Here is a 24,318-nt window from a genome sequence, read left to right as displayed (position 1 = left end):
TCTTTCTCTTAGCTGTAAACCTAAGAAATGTATAGAAATGTTTTCTAGCCGAAAAATGATTAAACTTTGTAGTATTTATATACATCCTGTATTTGCTAGAATAAGAATTGTCTTTGTCATATGAAACTCATTGATTTCAATGATCAGAGGTGGTGGGACTGATTGTTAGAGAGGGTTGTTGTAAAATATGTCAATTTATAACTATAAGTTGGGACGAATATTTGCCCCAGTTATACAAGCAAGTGCTGTTATTGCTTTTATTGATGTACATGTAAATATAATATGGTACATCAATATTCAAAGGAACTGAGGTTTATAGACAAGACAAAATAGTTTACCATTGGAATAAATATATTTAGCCCAAGAACTGTCTAATAAATGTTGCTTTATTGAATAATGTTACAAATTTTGCTTAAAATCACCAAAAATCACATTATTACTATTTTTATTATTATTATTATTATTATTATTATTATTATTATTATTTTTAATTAGCGTTATTGTCCTTTTGAAGCATTTCTGAAACAGCAAATACTTTCAAGATAATGCAGTCAAGTCAACCTCTTTCATATCACTTGTGGTACAGTGTTATCATCAAGCGCAATGAACATGTCAGTAATGATAGGATCTATACAATCACCAACACTGAGCCTTTTGTCAAATCTGTCAAGTCACGACAACTACGATTCCTGGGACATATCCCGATAAAGATATGCTCTGTACACCCCATGGTAAAAGAAGACCTGGAAGGAAAAGAATATCCTACTTGTCTTATGTGCAAAACTGTTAGGGGACTTCGACAACTTTTTACTGACAGATGCCATTACCACCTTGGCTTTAAATCATAGTACATACATGGAGAAACTTTGCAGTCGACTGCTTCGCAGCCGAATGAAATGAATGAATGAAAATGAATGAATGCAGTGGTAAGACACAATCATCACAAAACGATCCCCAAATAGGGCATTCAGAAATGTAGCGCTTGCAACGTTTCTTGGTACATTTACATCAGTATATATTCGATGAAGACATGCCGTTTACTAACCTGAAATAGAAGTGGCCATTCAATGTTGAGTCGATTTTAGGAAAAACTTAATATGCAGACCATTTTTTGAATGTCACTAGCAATCAAAAAGTCACTAGCAATGATCAGACAAAGTGTATGAATAACTTTATAAATGCACAACACTACATCCATCACGTGTGTTAAAACATCTGTCTCTATATAACTCTATTGCCATACATCTCGTTTTATTATGAACGTGAAAGAAAGTTATTATTGTAAGTGCTATCTATTTGATCATATAAACATTGACTTTGTGTAACGCGTTTTACGAGACTCAATGGTTTCAATAATTCCATGTTGTGGTTAGACTAATGGTACGTTGAAAAGCAGGTCAATGTGTAATGATATCCACCTTTTATACACAGCACTTGATTGGTGGTGGCTTTACTATTACTGTAAGCAAAGTTTGTTATAAAATGAGTTTATCAAATGTTCAAAGCCCACGAGTCTATAGCGTATCCTGTAGCAGGTTATTCACGACTATGTTCGTGAATTGTAATGTCTTTCCATAATATAGCTCATGTCTCAATGTCATCATTTGTAATATTAGTTGTGTCATATTGGGTCTCTTGATGTAACACTTCATTCCTGCAACAACAACAAATATTTTAGATAAGGCGACGAAAAAAAACCCCATGTTCTACCGGCTACGGGCAAAAAGGTTGTTTTTAATGTTGTTCTGATACTCATACATCCAAAGTGATAGAAATGCTTTTATTGACAATTCTTAAGGGTGTTAAGAGGGCGGGAACGTGGTTTGGATTCCAGGGGGAGGGCGTCTGTAAGAGACACAGCTATCAAAAAATCACTTGCTCAGATCGCGCGCCAAATAAGTTAGCAATTCAGAAATTACAATATTTTTCCCAGATTAAAAAAAAATATGCAGAGCTGGGAATCCGTGAAACACAGTGTATAAAAATAGTAAGATAGGAAATTAAGTAGTTCATAGGTGCTGGCCTATAATATTTGTTCATTTGTGTATGGAGAGCTTCTTTTGATGGGGCATTTTCATTATCATTATCTAAATCAATATATTATTGAAAAATAACACTTTGATGTTCTGCAAAAGTTCATTCTACAAATCACATACTTTGAAAACTTGCTTGATTTACTGTTTTACAAAAGTGTTGTTGTTTCAGTCCTCTTTACAACACAATTCAAGAACCAGAGGACTTACAAAAGTATATCTATGATATTTGAATTCTTCCATACTCACTATGAAATGATCAATGAAATTTTGGCCAACGCTTACTATCATTCGCAAGATACTATGAACTACCAAATCGCAACAGTTTAAAATAGTTGCTAACCTTTGTTGTATAGGTTTGCGTTGTAAAAGTAACCCATAAATAAGAGTGGTGAGCGAAGAATAGAGAAGTGAGTGTTTATGAAAAGGAGAGCTCGCTCGTTTGAGTCTGTGAAAATTGTTACTTAATGTTCCCCTGGTTATTGCATAGGGCATGTAATGTGTCTTTTGTGCCGCACTGTTCAGCGAAGGCTGTAAAAAGGTGTTGGGGGATTATGCCTATGCGTAGTGCACTTCAAATCACTGTGCTTGTTTTTCTGTCACCATATACTTTTTGGTACATTATGCGAATGGCATCAATGCAATGGCGGATTTAGAACAAACCGAGGAGAGTGCGACTAGTTCGCCAAATGTGTAAATATTGCCACGAAGATGCCATCGCTATGGTTCGCTCGGTAGTCCTTTGCATGCAAGGCTTGCTCATTAACGATCTCACCAAACCAGATCAAGGCACATATTTGATAATGATCTACTTCTCAACCTTAATCTAGTACACAAAAGTGACTATATTTGAGAAAAACTGATCGCTCAACCTCTATTGTCGTTTTTGAATGACAGAGCAATCAAATACTCTCAAATGATCAGACAAGTATATTGATTAAACATTTTAAAAGTTCACTATGTATTTACATTTTATCTGCGATTATTAAGGGATCTGGAATGAGCGTTTTGAGCGTTCCGACAGTGTTTTTTGTGGGACATGAGAGCACATCAGACATATCGAATTGCATTCTGAATTCGAAGAATGTCTTTCTTATATCAAATAATTTTCATTTTTTGAAATTCACGATATAATACAAATTTTATGACAAGTTATTAAAATTTGATATTTTTCACATTTTTGATATATAACAGTCCTCGAAGTAAATTTTATAAATCTAATAATATATTCTTAAAGTGTATGAAGCTGGGAGGAAAAGCCGATCGTCAATTGATCGTCGGCTTTTCATCCCACCTACATACACTTTAAGTATAAATCATCAGATTTATAAAGTTTACTTCGAGTACTGTTAAATATCAAAAATATCAATTTTTAATCATTTGCCATAAAATGTGTATTACATTGCGATTTTCAAAAAATCAAAATTATTTGATATCAGAAGGACATTCTTCTTATTCAGAATGCAATTCGATATGTCTGATGTGCTCCAATGTCCCACAATAAATACTGTCCAAACGTTCAAACCCCATCCCTTAAGGTTAAAGACCACTAATAGGCCTGGGCGATACATTGAAATACGATGAGGAACTATTTGTTTTCAAGGCATTCAAAAATACTGCATTAAAATCGCTGAAATTCATCAAGTTATATAGACAAAAAAGTACTTTTTAGAGTTTGATGCTTCAAAATGGTACATTTTCTCTCATTATATGCCATTTTTGATGTAATAGTACCAAAATTCATACGCACGGCTTCGGTTTTTAGTAAATAGTCGCCCTATCATATTGTAACTTTCAGCTTCGAGGGCGCACTGTCATTTTAAGGTGTTTACGGTTCAGTGCGTTAAAACAAGAAAAGTCTCAGGTCAACCTATGTTGAATTTTTGATCATTTGGCATCTAAATCATATAGTTTCACCTGATATTGGTGGCATTGAACTGTGAGAGTTCTGAATATGAGAAAATTCCACCCGAAATTAGGCATTTTCCCATTGAAACCCGTGTAATACATAATTAGTGGTATTTAACCTTAAGGGCCATACAGACCCCCAGTATTCGATGTAACATGCATTCGTTATTTAATCCATTCCCATTCTATTTCTATATAGTATACTATAATGTTCAACTTCTAACGAATGTTCAACTTCTAACGAATGTTTGATGAAGTAACATCGATAATAATATTATATCGATAATAATAAAAAGCTGAGTTAGCTTGAAATTCCCCTGGACAAGGAACTTACTGCTAATTTGTCTCGTTGTAACCCGTACGAAACTCGGGGAGCTGATCCTGGTTGCGAAGGTTATTTGTGGAATGTCTAAGGTGTGCGCTCTTGAAGCAGCAAAGTCCCTGATTTGTTGTTTAATGGTTTATGGAATGATTTGGGGCCGTAGTGGTCAGCGACAACCTGTAAAGTGTGCTGAGGCTTGTGGATCAACGTCTAGGCGTTGTGCCAGTGCGTAGCGCACTATAAATCACTGCGCTTTTTTAAAAATTATTATGTTAAGTAGAGTGTCTGGTGGAAATGAGCTATTCCAGAAAATAAGTGCACACCCCCTATAGAGGAGTAACTTTTCGATGAAAGAAATGTCTGGATTTCCAGGTTTGCTTCTTGAAAATGACTAGAATTCAAGTTGCCAACGTTACTGAAAAAAAGCTTGGAAATACAACTAAATAAATGAAAAATCACGGAAATGTCCCAAATAAGCTCTCAAATTGAGGATTTCTGATTTTTAAGTATTTTTTGCTGGATTTGTCACCTTTGGACACTTTAAAAGTCTGGATTTCCAACAATCGTGACTGGGCAAAAGGTCTGGAAATCCGGGGGTGTGCATCTATTTCCGGGAATAGCCCAATATATTATTGAATACGGTACTCTACATGAAGTGTGTTGATTGCGGCACCATGCAACTCGTACATGTAGTATTATATAACTCTCATGCGATTTGAGCCGTGCATTTTATGTTGTTCCATTGCACGGCACTATTATACTGTGACTAAACTCTGTGTGAAATCGTTATATAAAACAAATATTGACTACCTTAATTCGTGCAAATATTGACTACCTTAAATCGTGCAAATATTGACTACCTTAAGGGAGGTCTAATGAGCGTGAACCTGGTTTGGATGCAGAGGGAGTGTGCCTGTAACAGACAGAGCCACCAGAAAAGGACCAGCTCAGATCGCGCGCCAAATAAGTTTGCAGTCCAGAAATTTCATTTTTTCTCAGCCTTGCAAAAAATAGGCAGAGGTGGGAATCGAACCCGGGACCTCGGTGTTGTAAAACCTACTGCGTTACCACTGAGCCAACTGACAATCAGCTATGAGAAGTTTGATAGTAATCCTTGATATTGCTGAATAGAATAAATCAATACTGATAGGTCTATTTATCTAATGTACGATGTTATTCAAATTGGCCTATAAACTAGGAATATAATGTGAAATGCCTATCAATCGATCAATCAATCAAGTTGTCAAGTTATCAACAATCAATAATAAACCGACGTAGGCCTATCATGGAATATTACTAACTAGGCCTACTAACTAATATACCAAATAAATAAAATAAATAAATAAGTCAGTAAATAAATAAATAGGCATAGGCCTAAATAAATAAATAAATACATAATGCAGAATGCAGTTAGTATTTTAGTTGCAACATTCCAAACATTCTATTCACACATTCTATTATAATTTTCTGCTATACACGCAAAGGACCTGTGCCTTTAATATGTCCGCGCTTAATCAATAATGAGTCTTTCACCATGCTCACACACCATGTTAAACTATTGTATCCCTGCAAGTATTATACTGACCAAGTCCTAACACCTCAATGAAATGGATGCTATAACGTACCCAATCAAGCGAACATATCAAGGTCATATCAGGGCGTTATACAAAGAATGGTCAAAGGTCAACGTTTCCAAAGAAGTATAGTAATAGATGTAGACACAAGCTTTCGTGCGGGAAACATAAACACATAGTCGTCAGTCGTGTGGTTTTTATGAGATTTGATACGGCGCTGAAGTCTATTGGCTGTCCCAAAATCAGTACCAGACCCGGTTTCCAGACGGCAATGTGTGTGTTGTTACAAGGAATGCAAACTCATTTTATCAATGAGTGAACCACATAGAGGAATGCGACATCTATCGTGAGCCAATCTGCATTCTGTTGCCTGCAAAAGCCGACGATCAGGTAAAAATTCTAAAAGCAGCGTGACTAGATATTTGCGTTAATTTCATGATACGTGTAAAACGCATTGAAAACGCCAAATTGCAGTCATAAAATATATAATATTAGTAAATCACCCAATCGAATGTTAACGTAGGTATGTGGAAAAGAACTGCAATAACAATAACAAACTATGTGCCCAAAGAGTTGTCTTTGGCATGTCGCTTTTTTGAAATATGACCAAAAATATCAAATTTTGGAAAAACGCCCCAAAATTTAAAACAAACACGAACCTTCCAAAATAAATATATATTAGCACTCGGCGGCCCAGTCACTACCTGCCGCTGTGATTTGAGGTAACTCATTGCTTCCCCTCTCTAGATACCGGAACTTCAAGGTCGCTCATACCCCAGCCCTTAATTCGTGCAATAGTAAAAATATATCATTCTTCCATTTCACGAGGCGAATGATATATTTTTCACTATCGCACTCTTAAGCATTCAATATTTGTATACTATTACCGACATGAAACAATGACACGCATCAGTGCAATCTATTTGCTCGAATAGCCTTAAGTTCCAAAAGTCTTTACTGTTGCAAGACTCATTTATATGAATTATTGCCATGATTACATGTAATAGTAAAACTGATAGCCCGGGACTGATAGGTTGTTAAAATGCAGCTCAATTTATAAAGCTAACTACCATTTTTACACACGTACAAAGAGCTACATTTATTTAAATACTTTTATTGATGGTATTGCAACAATATTCAAAGAATTTACGTTTTCAGTCGAGGAACAGTGTGTTGTCATATCCATTGACATGGAGCTTCACCATTCTGCACAAATAAGGCATTTTCGAAACTGTCCATAACTATAAGCCTATCAGCTATGCATCTCATAGTGCCGAAAATATTGATTGAAGACGATGGAATATTTTGTGAACAAAATGCCTTAAGGTTAGGCGAGAGTTTTTCATGCGCTTGATTTCAGAGGGGCGTAAGTTCATAACAGAAACAGCCATGCAGAAAATGAACAAGCGTACTGGGACGTAGGCCTACTTTACAATAGAATATTGATCCACGGTCAGGCCTACTTTACAATAGAATATTGATCCACGGTCAAGACATGAAACTTGGCTTAGCTCGTGCCCGGAGCTCGTGAGTCGGGGCGGGCGGGGGGGTGTCATGAGGGGCGGCATGCCGGGTCGGATGCCGAGGAGGGGCACAAGCCGTTTTCGGCAATTTTCATAAGGATTTTATAAATTTTAAATATAACATCAACAACAGTATCAAAAAGCAATTATTTGCAAATCGAATTTGGGAAGAATATTCAAAAAGACAGACTTAGCAGGCCTACAAATTTCTGAATTATATAAAGTGAAAAACAATCAATCACGATTCACTGCAGTCAGCGAATCAATCAAATAAAACTAAAAAGAAAGGAGCAAGAAAGAATAAAGAAATAGAGAAAAGAGAAAGAAAGAGAGAGAGAGAGAAAGAAAAAGAACGACAAAGAAAGGAAGAAAGAGAGAAAGAAATTTTTAAAAAATGAAAAAAGAAAAAGAGAAAGAAAAGAGGAAAGAAAGAAAGTAAAAATGAGAAAAAGAAAAAAAAAGGAAAGAAAATTCAGCCACACGCGGACTCGAACCCACAAAAATTGTTCATAACAGATTCCCAGTCCAACGCCCTATCCACTCGACCATACATCAGCTTACGAAATTTCTTGTTCTCGAAGCGGATATGGAACTATTGATGCAATTACTTAATGATTACAATCGCGTCCGCACAATGGCTCTTAGAATAAACACGCATGTCGGCGTTGAAATTTTGAACGAAGTGATGGAGGAAAAACCTCGTTTTTTGCAATACTAGCTTCAATTTGGAGTGAAAATCAAATGGGATAGCAATTGGCAGAATGTTGAGAAATAATGTAGGTATTCAGATGTCTAAATTAACGCCCCGTTATCAAGATATCGATAATTTCACAAAACAGTTTTTTCTCAGACAAGATTCTCGAAAATGTTCCCCAAAAACGGGCTTTTTAAATTTAATAGGTACTGTATTTGGTTCTTCCCCATGGCAACATTATTTCTTTAATCGATTTGTAGTACAATACAAAAAAGGAGAAAACAATCACTCGGCGTGGTTTTATACGGAGCGAACATTTGAAAAAAACTGCATGGAACGTGTTTTTGATCTTGTGAACATGGTGCGTAAAAATGATTTAAACGAAGGATTTTCAAACGGATTCTAAATTTTTTTATAAACACACAAAAACAATGTAAAGATACATCCATGCACCAACATTTGACTCACTGCGATATTTGATTGCTGAGAAAACGCGGTTTTAGAGAACAACTTTATACGTCTTTTATACGTTTTTTATACGTTTCTTCGTGTAACCTTAATAGGAGAAAGAAAAAACAAGTTCCAACAACTAGTGCCGATTTTAGAACAATGCAACACTAATTTTGGGTGATTCAAAAATATTATCTTGGTTTGCCAAATGTAATATAGCTCAATTGTAATACTTTAGTTGGCCCTAACTAGGAATAAAAGTAAAATTTAATATTTTGGATTTTTTTTGGGAAAGGGAGCAAAAACATTCAATTTTGCATGTTTTCTTACAGTTTCAGGACAAAATTCCAAGATTTGACACAAGTGTAAGCATTCAGAATATTGAGCAAATGTTATTACTCTTAATCTTTTAATAAGTGGTTACAAAATATAGAAAATGTGTTTGCTAAAATTTAGAGTGCATATTAGACTCAGAATAAGTTTTTAGGTTTGATTGCCAACATAATTTTATATTAACAAAAACCCACCTAAACATCTATATTTTCGGCCCTTAATGCCAACAAGTGGCCAAATTTCTGGTTAGGTTCAACCAATGGATCAGGATTGCGCTATATTTTGTTTGCCAAAATACAAAAAAAAATCAATGCTGTATTTTTCTGGAATCAGAAGTGGGCATAACGCCCTGCTTTTATATCAGTTTGTAATTATACGTACCGAAATAGTAAAAATATATCATTCGGTCAAACCTTTACTCATCCATTTCACTATCGCACTCTTAAGCATTCAATATTTGTATACTATTACCGACATGAAACAATGACACGCATCAGTGCAATCTATTTGCTCGAAAACTCTGTGTTACTGTTTACTGTTGCAAGACTCATTAATATGAATTATTGCCATGATTACATGTGATAGTTAAACTGATAGCCCGGGACTGGAAGGTTGTTAAAATGCAGGTCAAATTATAAAGCTAACTACCATTTTTACACACGTACAAAGGGCTACATGTAAACTCAACCCAGAAAGTATCGAAACGATTATAGATGATCAGATATATCGGGAACTGAAATATATAGCAAAAACGTATTTAATGTATATAAAGCGCAGCTTTCACCTGCGCATTTTGATACCTCTTTTATTGCTCTACGATATCATTTGGTTGAGTTATGGGCGCTTGAGTGGCTTCAAGTCAATTCAAATCCTATTCAAGCCAAATGCGTTCGTCGTGTACACATACACCCCTACACACAAAATCAAGACAAAGGACACCGACGTGCTCTGTTTACTTAACCATGAACTTTACTTTATTTTACTCCTTCGACTTCCAACTTCAATACTTGCTACCCTTTACTTATCTCTGCCTTATGTCATGAACTCTTTCTGCTGACATCTCAATACTTGGCATGCTTGGTGTGCCCACCATCATTGTCTATCACTGCCTGGATTCGTCGTCGCATGCTCTGAACAAGATGTCTTATCTTTCCTTGGTCAATGTCTCACCATTTCCTGAGCAGGATGCACCGAAGGCCTTCTAAGGTAGTGTCAGGCTTGATTGCCTTGTTAGCTTTCCTCTTAAGAGTGTCCCACAAGTGTTCTAGTGGATTAAGGTCAGGGCTCTTTGCAATCAATTTATCCAACACGCGACACACATACCCATTTGAATTTGGCGGACAAAAGCAATGGTCATTTATTGGTCACAGTACAAGGCATTTGGCTTGAATAGGAGCTAAGTGCAACTTTTAAAATCCGACTTGAAGCCACTCAAGCGCCCATAACTCGACCAAATGATATCGTAGAGCAACAAAAGAGGTATCAAAATGCGCAGGACAAAGCTGCGCTTTATATACATTAAATACGTTTTTGCTATATATTTCAGTTCCCGATATATCTGACCATCTATAATCGTTTCGATACTTTCTGGGTTGAGTTTATTTGAATAGTTTTATTGATGGCATTGCAACAATATTCAAAGAATTTACGTTTTCAGTCGAGGAACAGTGTATTGTTATATCCATTGACATGGAGCTTCGCCATTCCGCACAAATAAGGCACCCTGAAGCATTTTCGAAAGTATCCATATAACTATAAGCCTATATCAGCTATGCGTCGCATAGTGCCGAACATAGTTGGTTGAAGACGATGGAATATTTTGTGAACAAAATAATAGATGCTTTAAGGTTGGTCTTAACCCTGGAATTATGGAAACTATCTTAAAAACTAAATAAAAATATCTAGGAGCCATTTTTTTAATTTTTTTTAAAAAAAAAAAAGCCGCCTTTGGATTTTGGTCCAAAATCAGCATTTTGGCCTAAATTTGACCTCACAGATGAATTTATCAAGTCTTTGCCATTCCAAATATGTACACTTTTATATACTTTAGACCAACAATTTAGTTCCAACAACTAGTGCCGATTTTACTACAACACTGATTTTGGGCGATTCAAAAATATTATATTGTTTTGCCAAATGTAATATAGCTCAATTGTAATACTTTTGTTGGCCCTGGGAATAAAAAGTAAAATTTAATATTTTGGATTTTATTGCGAAAAGGGAGCAAAAATCATTCAATTTTGCATGTTTTCTTACAATTGCAAAAACCCACCTAAACATCTATATTTTCGGCCCTGAATGCCAACAAGTGGCCAAATGACTGGTTTCAACCAGAATTGCGCTATATTTTGTTTGCCAAAATACAAAAAAAATCAATGCTGTGTTTTTCTGGAATCAGAGGTAGGCATAACGCCCTGCTTTTCCAATAGTTTGTAATTATACTGCAGATACTATAGATCATATCTACACATCTGTACCGAAATGTGTCAATCACTGTATCACTAAATTAAACCATTATAATAAAATGGAAGCTGTCATGAGGACGACAGTTGTATGCATCAATACGTAATGCAATTTCAAAATCTGTTTAGCAATTATTTATAAGACATGAGTAGACAATAAGGCAACTTTCGACGATCGTAGCCTGAATTTCCTGATCTAAACTACATATCAATTACAATACTTGTCAATTTCTATACGTCAACGATGGGAAAAGCTTTTGTGAGAATGGCATAGGCAATTTTAGGCATTTGTTTGCTCACTACATGCAATTTCAAACTGTGTTAGCGTTAGATCTGTACCAATTACAAAACATTGGATTAGGACAACATTCTTGTCAATGAGTGGAATTTCCAAAAGATAAAGAAAAACGTAAGAAATGTTAACGAAACATTAAAATGTGTAAAGACATATCTTTAATTGCTTTTCTGCATGATATTTTACATGCATAACAACTACTATTGTGATGTGATAGTATTACTATTTTGCTGAATGTGTCTAATAGTATGTGTTCTAAGTGTGAGTTACTATAATCATTAATAGTTTGTCAAATGTAAACAAATTTGGGGAAAACTATGAAAGGTTAAAATTGTCAAATATTGGACGGCTTTTCCTCCCAGCTACATACACTTTAAGTACATATCAATAGATTTATAAGTTTACTTCGACATGTTCGAGAACTGTTAAATATCAAAAAGCAAAAAAATATATATAAAATAATTTTTATTATATCGCGAATCTAAAAAAAAAAATCAAAATTATTTGATATCAGAAGGACAATCCTCGTTTTCAGAATGCAATTCGATATGTCTGATGTACTCTCATGTTCCACAAAAATCCTGTGCAAACGTTGTTATCCGTTCAATTAAGTTGATGTATTATACCACACAAAATACACAACTCGTCCAATTTTTGACGTGAAAGTAATCATCAATGACATCGACAAACCTCAGTGCTAATTGCGTGTATTTGCTTGAATAAACATCGACGTTATGGTACTAGGGTCATTAGTGATACAGCTCAACTGATCATACTTTTCCTACATTCGACCTTGCATGATTTTTGAGTTGACACAGTCATGAAAATAACTATAGATACTTGACAGACCATTAGTAGCCCAGTTCTGAACCTTTTCATTGATCATTCATAACAATAGGTATCTGATGGATCAGTGAAGATAAGAAGGGATTATAATATATCCGTAACCTTGATATTATAGTACATCTCGAGGAAAAAGTGCAATGGACATGTTTTCATTTTATGTTTCAAATATCCCGCGCATGAAAATTGAGTATTTAACCCAAAATGGAAAATGGAACAATTTATTGGAAATCTGTTTTAACAGATTTTTTTGACATCTTTTTCTGCACTGTATTATACCTAAATTAAGAAAGTTGATAAATATTCAAAGAAAATATAGGTCATCCAAAAAATGTTGATTTTTACACATTTTGGGGCAAAAAAGGAAAAATAAGCAAAAATATCAAAATCTGTTTTAACAGCTTCATTCATCAAGTCATAACAAACGGCCTACATGCTTAATTTCTAATAAAATATTGAAATTGTGAAAAATATAGGTATTTATTGATTTTCATGTTTTTTCTTGCAAATATGCTAATAATATGCAAATTATGAAATTGCATAATAAAGTTTCTACATAGCATACATCTTTCAAGTGTGATGTTCAAAATGACAGACATCAAAAAGAGATTCGATGAAATGTAAAGGTGTAGTAACAATTTTGGCATGGACTGTCTGGTTAGGCAAAGTACGGTAAGTTAAGCTGTATAAACTAACATTTAAGGGATGTGCCTATAGGAATAAAGACCAAACAAACATATTCTTGTTTATGCCGTAATATTGTAGTCTTTCAACCCTTTCACAACTTCAGCTGTGCAACTGAAAAGTGGTTCTTTTAATTTTAGAAAATAAATGAAAAATCGCTCTGGACTTTTAGTACTGATTATACTGTAGACGATCACAGACTATTTTGTACTGATCATACTATAGACTATTGTTCCTTGTCTGGAAATATGTTCGGGCTTACACCACATTTCGCCATAATATATTCTAGAAACGCTTGCTGTTAGAATAAGAAAAATTTTAATTGTAATTATTGCACAGGTCACGGCGACCCTGTGACCTTTCCGGAAAAAAGCCGAGTGGCAGGTTTTTCAAATAAATATTTTCTGTGTAAAACTGTACCATCAGATAGGTAATGGATAATATGAATATTAACTGTACATCTATCACAACAATTTTTGATAACAACTTGCGTCACAATTGATCTAGTATAGAAGGTAGAGAATTTATTTCAATCTTATATACGCCATTTTTTTTTTTTTTGGAATTAAGTGAAAATTAATTCTGTAAAACTGCATTTTTTAATGTAATTTTCACATTAGACCCGACAAAAGATTACCGTTTTGTTGTTATGATAATCTAATCTTTTGATTTTGTAAATAAAATTAGGGGTCTAATGTGGATTTAGGATGCAAACTGGAACAATCCAATGCCTTGTCAAAATCATTTGCTTCAAAATGGAGTTCGGATGCACTTCGTAATACAACTTCCGCCACTGCGGGAAACCACATGCACAGCAGAGCACATGGCCGATATCAAAATCGATTTTATGTATTGTGTATGTAGGCCTATTCATAGGACCCTCGTATTAATTGTCTCTATGCGCTTGAGAATTCAACAATATAAATAATGGTAGCTTTATTATAATACACATTAATGTTTTAAGCAGATAAAATTCCAAAATATGATGCAGTAATGAAGTTGCGATGTATTAATATTATAGGTATAAATTTTCACGATGACACTATCAAGTTCTTCGTGGTCGAGCGGTCTAAGGCGCTGGACGTATGGTATACGTGATACTAGCCAAAGCGGTGAGCCGTGAGTTCGAACCCCGCCTCTGCCAAACTTTAAAAAGAATTAAAATTAAAATTTTACTTTTTAAAAATTTCATATTGGGGAAATGTGACTGGGAGAATGTATGTATGGCGTGGAGTGGTGTGGTTCGGGCTTTATGTTATGTTCAGGGGCCGTGTTTTTAAAACTCCCGCCTCATCACAATAAGGCATAGGACAGTGTACTGATCCCATTGAGTTCAGTCAAGCATATATTCCAGACCAATCCCTTTTCGCCTCATTAAATATGTGTCACATTAGGTCAGGGACGCTATTTATAATGGTTCGAATCCTTTTATTTGAGGTCAATAGATAAAAGAGAGGCATTGAATTGAATCAACACAGGTGTTGCTCTAGATATGATCATCAAATCTCCCATAGCAGATTTCACACAGGAGGCGGCTCTTGCTCATTCATAGCGCTCAAAATTCCATATTGTAATAATATTGGTGGTGATGTTACAATCTTAGCAGCGGATAGGTGTGCGCCGTGTTCGACTGCAACCGGCCTAGTTGATTCATAGCGCTATATAAATCTAACATGAATTTAATTTTGTATATATATTTTCAGGGCCGGATTTACCTTTTTTGGGGCCCTGGGCCAGGCCAAAATTCGGAGGCCCCCAAACTCACCGACTTAAGGCAACTTTCGACGATCGTTGCCTTAATTTCCTGATCTAAACTGCATATCAATTACAAAACTTGTCAATTGCTATGGGAAAAGCTTTTGTGAGAATGGCATAGGCAATTTTAGGCATTTGTTTGCTCACTACATGCAATTTCAAACTGTGTTAGCGTTAGATCTGAACCAATTACAAAACATTGGATTAGGACAACATTCTTGTCAATGAGTGGAATTTCCAAAAGATATAAAGAAAAACGTAAGAAATGTTAACGAAACATTAAAATGTGTAAAGACATATCTTTAATTGCTTTTCTGCATGATATTTTACATGCATAACAACTACTATTGTGATGTGATAGTATTACTATTTTGCTGAATGTGTCTAATAGTATGTGTTCTAAGTGTGAGTTACTACAATAATTAATAGTTTGTCAAATGTTTAAAATTTTGGGGAAAAATATGAAAGGTTACAATTTTCAAATGATGGACGGCTTTTCCTCCCAGCTACATACACTTTAAGTACATATCATTAGATTTATAAGTTTACTTCGACATGTTCGAGAACTGTTAAATATCAAAAAGCAAAACAATATAAAAAATAATTTTTATTATATCGCGTATTCAGAATCCTCGTATTCAGAATGCAATTCGATATGTCTGATGTGCTCTCATGTCCCACAAAAAGCCTGTGCAAACGTTGTTATCCGTTCAATTAAGTTGATGTATTATACCACACAAAATACACAACTCGTCCAATTTTGAATGTGAAAGCAATCATCAATGACATCGACAAACGTCAGTGCTAATTGCGTGTATTTGCTTGAATAAACATCGACGTTATGGTACTAGGCTCATTAGTGATATAAACTAACATTTAAGCTATACATTTAGGTTTTCACTGCAGAAAAATGTGTGCAGCATATGTCCAGTGACATAACGGGTCTAAAATAAAGATATAACATTAGTATGGTGCGATATATAAATGAAATTATTGTATTGTATTGAATTGTATTGCATTGCATTGCATTGCATTGTATTATATTGTATTGCATTGCATTGTATTGTATTGTATTGTATTGTATTGTATTGTATTGTATTGCATTGCATTGTATTGTATTGTATTGTATTGCATTGCATTGCATTGTATTGTATTGTATTGTATTGTATTGTATTGTAAGCTAACTTGAATGAAAATACACATCTGAGGATGTGAAGCGACAGTCGAGAATTGATGCCTCGCTCTTCTGACCTAAATTCGCTATCTATACAAAAGTTGTTGAAACAATATTATAACGGAGGATGACGCAATCAATATGTTTCAAAATTCTGTTTTTTACAGGATTGTTATGCACTTTAGTAAACTAACATACTCAGCAAAAAATTAAGACTTGAGGTGCTGTAGTTTTGTCAAAATCCAAGATCTAAAGTTCAAATTTCTAAATTGTAACAAGTATACTAACCCTCATATAGAGCATCTTGGCGTTTTAAGAAACCCAGAACGTTTTTGTGACTGTTGTACGTCTATAGACCTACTTTTCCATATATGCCTTGCCCTCTTTGTTATAAATCGGGCTATGAACCAAACCAGTTGATTACGCGCACCAGAAATAGCCTCTATTCAGCATCGCACTGTCTTCCGATTACATTTTATTCGCCAAGTAGGGTTGCCAAGTTTACTTGATAAATAGGTCTGTATAAATACTATACAGTGTGGTCCAAAAACAACTTTACCCAATTTCAAAGGTTGATTTCTCACATCTGAAGAATCTGTTTCAAATTGTTGTTGGACATCCTTAAAGAACATCTTTCTAAAAGTATTTGGTGAAAAATTGACTGGGAAAAAATGTAAATTACAAATTTCGAACTTGCGTGAATAACAAAATAATACTCACAAACGCATCATACTCATCTTGCAAGAATCAAGAGAATCAACTTAACTTACTGCGTTTGGAATAGGGATGAATTTAGTAGAATAAAATTCTCACAAACAAAATAATTTTAGAAGAGTCGTCGCGAGAATCGATTCTCAGTCTCAGATCGTTCTCGCAAGGACTCTTCTAAAACTATTTCGACTGTGCATGCCCTGTGTCATTGTTGAAATTACCAATAATTCAACTTATTATTTTAACTTTTTTTTAAAATAAATGAATTAAACCGTGTAGATTTATACGTATTTTACGTCTCGTTCCGGAATTTCATCTGAAAATTGCAACGTGCCTGCTTACCATCACGTCCGTGGGGAAAAACACCCGATGTATAATAAACTGTGTACTCGTATTTTATGGTCACTTAAATTTGGTGTACTTATGTCTGATTTGTAGACATATGTACAGATTTTCACCATTTCCGTGACTCCGAATCCTGATTTCATTTTTCCATTGGTATCACAAAAAGGACACATACATTCCCAGGTTGACGTTATAGTTGACGCAAATCTCGAAATTGCTGATTTTCAGTCGCAATTGGCCAAGAATTGGATTTCATTTCACCCAAAAATCATTCAAGATTGTATAACAAAAAAAAATTATCAGAAAAATATATTTTAACAATATCATGAATATATAGGAAGTTTAATGCCATAAAAACAAAAACGGACGAAACTGTGTACCTAGCCTAAACATTCCCCCCTTAAAGTAGACTATGCCATAGTCGATTTTTGATAAATAAAAGCATGTTATTAATGTTAATCATGATGAAAGCATTCAGTTGAACTCGAAATTATACATTATACTGATATTTATTACATCAAAATACTAGTATAAAATTGTTATGAAAAAGTTTATATAATTATATTAGTGACAGTAAAAGTAAAGTGTACGTAGGCTTATATTATTGAATGCAACATATCATAATGTCATAATTCTCGCTATTCGCAATAAGGGCGCCGCCAGCGGTTTGCGATGTAATCGTGATGTATCATGGGAAAAGGTCGACATCCAAGTCCGCGCAATACGAATATTACCATGCTATTACATAGGAACACGTGACAATATTTTTTAGTTTGTCAAAATAAAGGTGTTACACGCGAATCGATACTCAATAATAATGTGATTTGAAATGTGCACAATTAATTTTTTCTCTATCGATTTGCGTGTAATACCGTTATATTGACAAATTAAAAAATATTGTCACGTGTTCCTATGTAATGGCATGGTAATATTCGTATTGCGCGGCCTTGGATTAGACTCGATCCTCCAGTACTCGAATACTCACGCACGGCCGCTCCACTGTGCTGTATTGAGGACTGGAGCAAACAACGTTCTAAAACAGGAGCAGTGAAATTTGAGTATTTAGTAGATTTTGATTACGTCATTGCGCGCGGAGACGCGGAATCATAAATCTGATAAACACTTCAGAGCAAGAGTCAGAGCCCTGATCTGACGCTTAACCAGTACTCGGCAGTTTATTTTTAAGTTCCCTGTATGTAGCGTAACAACCAGCTACAAAATCAGCTAAAATCCACTCGTCGCGTACGCGTCTTCATTTTTTCATAAGCGGATCAAATCCCCCGTTTTAAACCTTCTTTGCCATCAATTTGGAGTTACCGTTGTTATCGCCATTACATATTTCTCAAATTTTCACTTTTTAATGAACTTTGCGATGATGTATATGTCTTTGAAAGTATTCATGGGAAACACTTTTATATTTGCAACACATTGAGACCATTTGCACCCGTCAAGTCATAATAGTTGCCTTGATTTTGAGGAGGAAAGATCATCGCCACTCACCACAGTGATGACATGCATTCACACGTGCACCGTACAAACTACAGTACCGACTGCCTCGGATTTTAATACGGTAAGCATCTAAAGCATGGTAATCAAGTGTCATTGAAACATACATAGGATGTGCATGATTACTTCATTTTGTACAGGCCATATCTTTTACGGGGTAAGAACAGTGTCAAGACTCATGATTGACTGAATTTCAAAGCAAAACGATCGCATGATTGATAGTATTCGGAGGCTAGGCATGCTAGGCTAGATATGGATGGCGGAAACCTTTAAAATACGCCTAAGAATACGCCTAAGAATACGCCTAACCTTAGACGTCTAAGATGCAATCTTAGACGTCTAAGATGCATTCTTAGGCGTCTAAGATGCAATCTTAGGCGCCTAAGAAATTCGCGGTAGACTTAAATCAACGAATCACAGGACCAGAAATCCCAAACAACCAATCATCTTAGGCGTATTCAATTATTGACCAATGAAATCTTAGACGCCTAAGATTTTACACGCCTAAGAATTCTTACACGCCTAAGATTGACCATTTGACCGTTACTAGTGATGGACGGTATCGCAAATTCGATCAAAACGCATAAACGGACGCTGTGCGTTAGAGAATATTTCAACAATGGCTGGGTGGCGTGTTTTAATAAACTCCTTTTCTCTCCATAGCCACCCGCGTCAATCCCAAAGAGAAAGGGGTGATGGGATGGGAGGGAGATAACACGTATGCTATGACTGAGCCAAAATACACAGTTAAGAGACCTCGATACCTCCATTCAACAAGAAAATTAACCTGACGGTGTAGGGTATGATGTGTTTATATCCAATACGTTCAGAGGTCAAGTTATTACTGCACACACATTATAAGGTCAACCAACTATGTCTTTGTAATTCGAACAGCGTGTGACATATTTTCGCCAAGGTCAAATCGTCTTTTATATTATTGAAGGATCAGATATGCATAATTTCAGTCCATAAAGTGCAAGAAGACAAGAGGTCAAATTTTCCATGTTAAAAATAGAATCATGGAGGTATATAAATATATGCTAGGCATGTTTGTTCCTCTTTGTTGTTTGTGTATTAATTTTCATCATCATCATCATCATCATCATCATCATCATCATCATCATCATCATCATCATCATCATCATCATCATCATCAATGCATAAATGCCGTCATCATGCTCATCAACATTAATACCTGACTACTACTAGCCACACCAAAACAGCACACCAAACCAACGAAAATAAAATCAAACCAATTAATCAATTTTGCTGCAAGTCCTCAGAGAAAATCACATTGGTGATACCGTCCATCACTAAAATATCAATCTTAGACGGTAAGAATTCTTAGGCGTGTAAAATCTTAGGCGTCTAAGATTTCATTGGTCAATAATTGAATACGCCTAAGATGATTGGTTGTTTGGGATTTCTGGTCCTGTGATTCGTTGATTTAAGTCTACCGCGAATTTCTTAGACGCCTAAGATTGCATCTTAGACGCCTAAGAATGCATCTTAGACGCCTAAGATTGCATCTTAGACGCCTAAGGTTAAGCGTATTCTTAGGCGTATTTTGAAGGTTTCCGCCATCCATAGCTAGACTCCTAACTACGCCTACCACGGTGCAATAAAATAAATATATTAATTAAAGTTTGTTCGGTTTATATAAGGCGAAAAAAATAACGCCGTGTAATGATATAGAATGGCTTGTACGCGGCTGGGCGCAAATGATGTTTACGCTAGTTGTGCATTACGTAATGATCGGTGCACGCCAGGGCTGTCAACTTTGGAATTGCTACAGTCTGTCCACTAGAAGTACAAAGTATTAAGTAAATAGACCTCGGAAACTGGAGGTAGGCCTATGAGAATAATTATTTCAGTGCAATGCTTCTGTGGCGCGCCAACTGCTGCACCATGCTCTTTTGCTGTCAAGCGTTCGCGTGTGACGCAAAGCATCGGCCCCCGATCCCACAAATTTGGTTTGTACTTTTATGTGGACAGACTGTCTGTAGCGTGAGACACTTCCATACTGGGGCGGAATTATTTTTTGCAAATACACTGCCGCTTGAAAATTGTGTGTGATTTGGGGGGGTAAGGACATCAAATTATTTTTACGATGCATGAGATTTTACTCATTTTACAGCTCTTTATGTGAGATTTAGTAAGGTGTGAGATTATACAACCTTGGCGTGAGACCGTGAGAAAATGACCAAATGCGTGAGACTCCCAGCCAGTGCGTGAGAGTTGATAGCCCTGGTGCACGCTTGAATTTACGCAATCGTGAGAAGGACTTTGATGCGCGCAGTAACAAAAGCCGAATAATTTCCGCCAAATAAAAACCGAACAGTGCGCGAATCAATATTGATTCTTACAGAATAAATTTGCGGGAATCATTTGATTCCAGCAAATCATCTTCTGTGTAAACTACAAACGCTTGCAAGAATCAACTTTGATTCACGCAAATCTTTGAAAAATTCTCTTATTAAAAGTTGCTCAATTTTAAAATCTAATTTTTTGAATTTTCACAACTAGGTTGTAATCAGTGATGTCAACTTGAAGTGAACTGGACAGTTACAGCAACTGCATTCTGGAGATGTTCATTGTGACTTCAAATCATGGTGTATGGAGAACTCAACTGTGAATCATCAAAAATCTGGTCCGTACAATGAGTTTAATAAATTTTTATTGTTTTTATATGAAGGATTATGCCGTAAGGTCTAAGGCAAATGAATCTATGTTCGGGCAGCCCTCAAAATACTTTTTTTTGAATAGCTATTTTTGACAGATTCCGATTCCAATCAAAATAGCCCTCATGTGTATTTTGCCATTGACAATTTTTTTTCCAAGGGGGCTAGCTATTTTGGGAGAATTGCCTTTTCCCCCATGAATTTTGACCCCTGGTATCGAAGGACCAGAATACTTAGTCATCATTTAGGCCAAGTCGCCCCTACTTGCAGCTGAATTGCACATACTCTCTGTAAAATTATATACCAAATTATTCTTATTATAATTCAATCAAATGTCATTCCTCGTCAAGTGTTGACAAAGGCAACAGTGTTTGCTGAAACGCTTACAAGTAAGTGCATTATGCATAATTGGATCACATAGAATGAACATTGGTTACTGAATTTCAACAATTCAGGTAATTTTGTGCCCGGATAGCGGCGGGTTCCCAGTGCATTTTTCGGGCGGGTAACCGGGTACCCGAAATTGCAACAAAGAAAAAAATCAAATTTTTTTTTTTTTTGTTATTTAATTTTTTTTTCGGTTTTGTAGTGTCCCTGGACCTAGGCCTAGGATCATTCATAGTTGACCTAAAATAAAATTGCATGATGTTTATTGAATTTGAATGCATTTTGATATCATTAATCGAGTATGACATGAATACAAATTATCAATTTTTATATTAAAAACAAACAATCATGCAATTGTTTTTTAGGTCAACCATGAATGATCCTAGCATTTAGGTCTAGGTCCTGGGACACTACAAAACCGAAAGATTTTTTTTTTTTTTTTTATTTTGGGCACCCGGGCAGGGTATTTCCTGCCCGGTAACGTAATTTCGGTGGGTACCATGAGCCCGCCTAAAATCCCTGGCTTAATATGTACCGTATGCATAATTCAAAATCAAAATCAAATGAGAGCATTTAAATTTCATGGAATCATTTTAGCATTGCAATATTCCAGGTTGTTATGGAGCTCCAGAAGTGGCAAGGAAAGAAAAAAATAATCTCAGGAGATTCAGGGGCCCTAACTTAGTAGCTTTAGGCCCAGCTTAGTAACACAGGGCCCTGACTTAGTAATTTGGGGCCTGAAGATAGAAACTTAGGGCCCTGAAATAGTAATTTAGGGCCCAACTTAGTAATTTGTGCCCTGACGTAGTAACTCTCAAGGCCCCAACTTAGTAAGTCGGGTCCGAGCTACTAAAGCCAGGGCCCAAGTTACTATCTTGTGCCCAAGTTAATAAGTTGGGGCCTGAACTACTAAGTCTGGGGCCCAAGCTACTAAATCGGGCCCAAGATATGTTTTCTTTCCATGCCACTTTGTGGGCTCGGTAGATTAATTGTTCAATTTAATCTTGGTAAGAAAAATGTATTAAATTAAAAATATTTTTAATTGATTTTTTTTTACAGATGAAATTTGAACTTGTACTGCTGGAACTGAAAGGAACCACCTGCAGCAACAAGCTAAAGCAAGAGAAGAGAATGAGATATGTACCAAATTCAGCTGAAAAGGTACCCGTCGGCCATTGCAAATCCACATACACCTTCAACAAAGAAGAACCCCACCACCAGACTTTACCACAGTGGAACTCATATAATTTTGAAATACATGTACTGACCACAATCGCACCCTGGGCCACACGCCCACACCCTTACCCTGATCAAGTTTACAAATTAATACTCCACACCCATACCTTGATAAACTATATGTAGGCCTATGTGCCTATTCAGACTATAACTCTGTTACAGCTCTAGCAGAGATGGAAGTGTTGTTGGTCATGCATGTACTATGTGTATGTACCTGTGGACTGGACAATCATATTGGTAAATCAGCAGTGTTCATTAATAGTGTTCATATTAGGCAAAAAAAGTTGTTTGCTTGTCCTCGTCCGATCAACTGTCTCATCAGACCGACTGTAGAACTTTTTCTTTCTTTTTTTGAAAATTTAATTTTAATTTTTACAAAATAAAAATAAAATTAGAGCCAAATGCTAGAATCATTCATGGTTGACTTTAAAAAATAACGTTTTGTGTCTTAAATATGTAAAGAAGTAAAGTTATAATTAATTTTGTATTCATGTCAATGATGTCATGGTCTATTAATGGTTTCAAAATGGATACAAATCCAATGCATTTTGAAATCATGTTATTATTATTATTATTGTTTTTTACAAAGTCAACCATGAATGATCCTAGCATTCAGCTCTAGGTCCAGGGACACTACAAATCCAAAGTAAAATCCCAATTGGGGGTTTACTCAAACATGGTACTGATACTCGGACGAATACGGTACATGTACTTTTTTTAAAAACTTCCGAGTCCCACTGACCCAACTTCTGAAAGTGATCTATGGACAAGCTAACAATTTTTTTGGCGTAATTGTAGATAGTGAAATTAAAATCAAAATTTTGAAATTAAGAATGCACTTTTCAATAATATAGGGTTTTAACTAAATAAAATTGGGGATCAATGCCAGTCAATATTATGTTTTGATGAATCCAAGTGTGTGAAAATATTTGATCTAAAACATAATAATGATAAAATTGATGCTTTACGCCCAATATTTATTGGTCTCGCTATGAGTTTTCAAATATTGGACTCGACTACGCCTCTCGTCCCAATATTTGAAAACTCAGTAGCTCGACTCAATAAATATGGGCTCAATTGATCCAATTTTATATCAAAGTAGGCCTTATAGGGTGTTCAAACCAATGCTTTTCATCTTTGTAAAATTAAAATGGTTTAAATTGTTTTAAAATTCTCATCTGCTCATCTAGTCCTGAGAAATAAAGGAGAATGGTAAACTCAACAGCCTCATCTCCACTTTTCTTCATCAAAATGGAGATTTTGGTATCAGTGTACATGTAAGGGGCTGTGCAATAATTATGAGCCCCCCGGGTAAAATTTCCAAACGGCTCGCCAAAAATCGCTTGCCCCCCCCTCTCGGCCTGCTTTTTGGGATCCCAATTTGAAAACTTTAAATGGTTTT

At 35.6% G+C, this 24,318-nt stretch overlaps 1 long non-coding RNA gene across 1 annotated transcript; it reads left to right on the top strand.

Annotated features, from left to right (window-relative positions):
* Positions 1 to 18,070: 18,070 nt before the first annotated feature.
* On the top strand, positions 18,071 to 23,509 carry LOC140148428 (uncharacterized). Its single transcript, XR_011858486.1, has 3 exons — positions 18,071 to 18,676; positions 21,139 to 21,262; positions 22,740 to 23,509. It is a non-coding gene; the product is annotated as an uncharacterized lncRNA (long non-coding RNA).
* The last annotated feature ends 809 nt before the right edge of the window (positions 23,510 to 24,318 follow it).

This window comes from Amphiura filiformis, chromosome 3 (assembly GCF_039555335.1).
Source record: "Amphiura filiformis chromosome 3, Afil_fr2py, whole genome shotgun sequence".
NCBI classification, from domain to species: domain Eukaryota; kingdom Metazoa; phylum Echinodermata; class Ophiuroidea; order Amphilepidida; family Amphiuridae; genus Amphiura; species Amphiura filiformis.
This window is presented reverse-complemented; position numbering and strand designations above follow the sequence as displayed.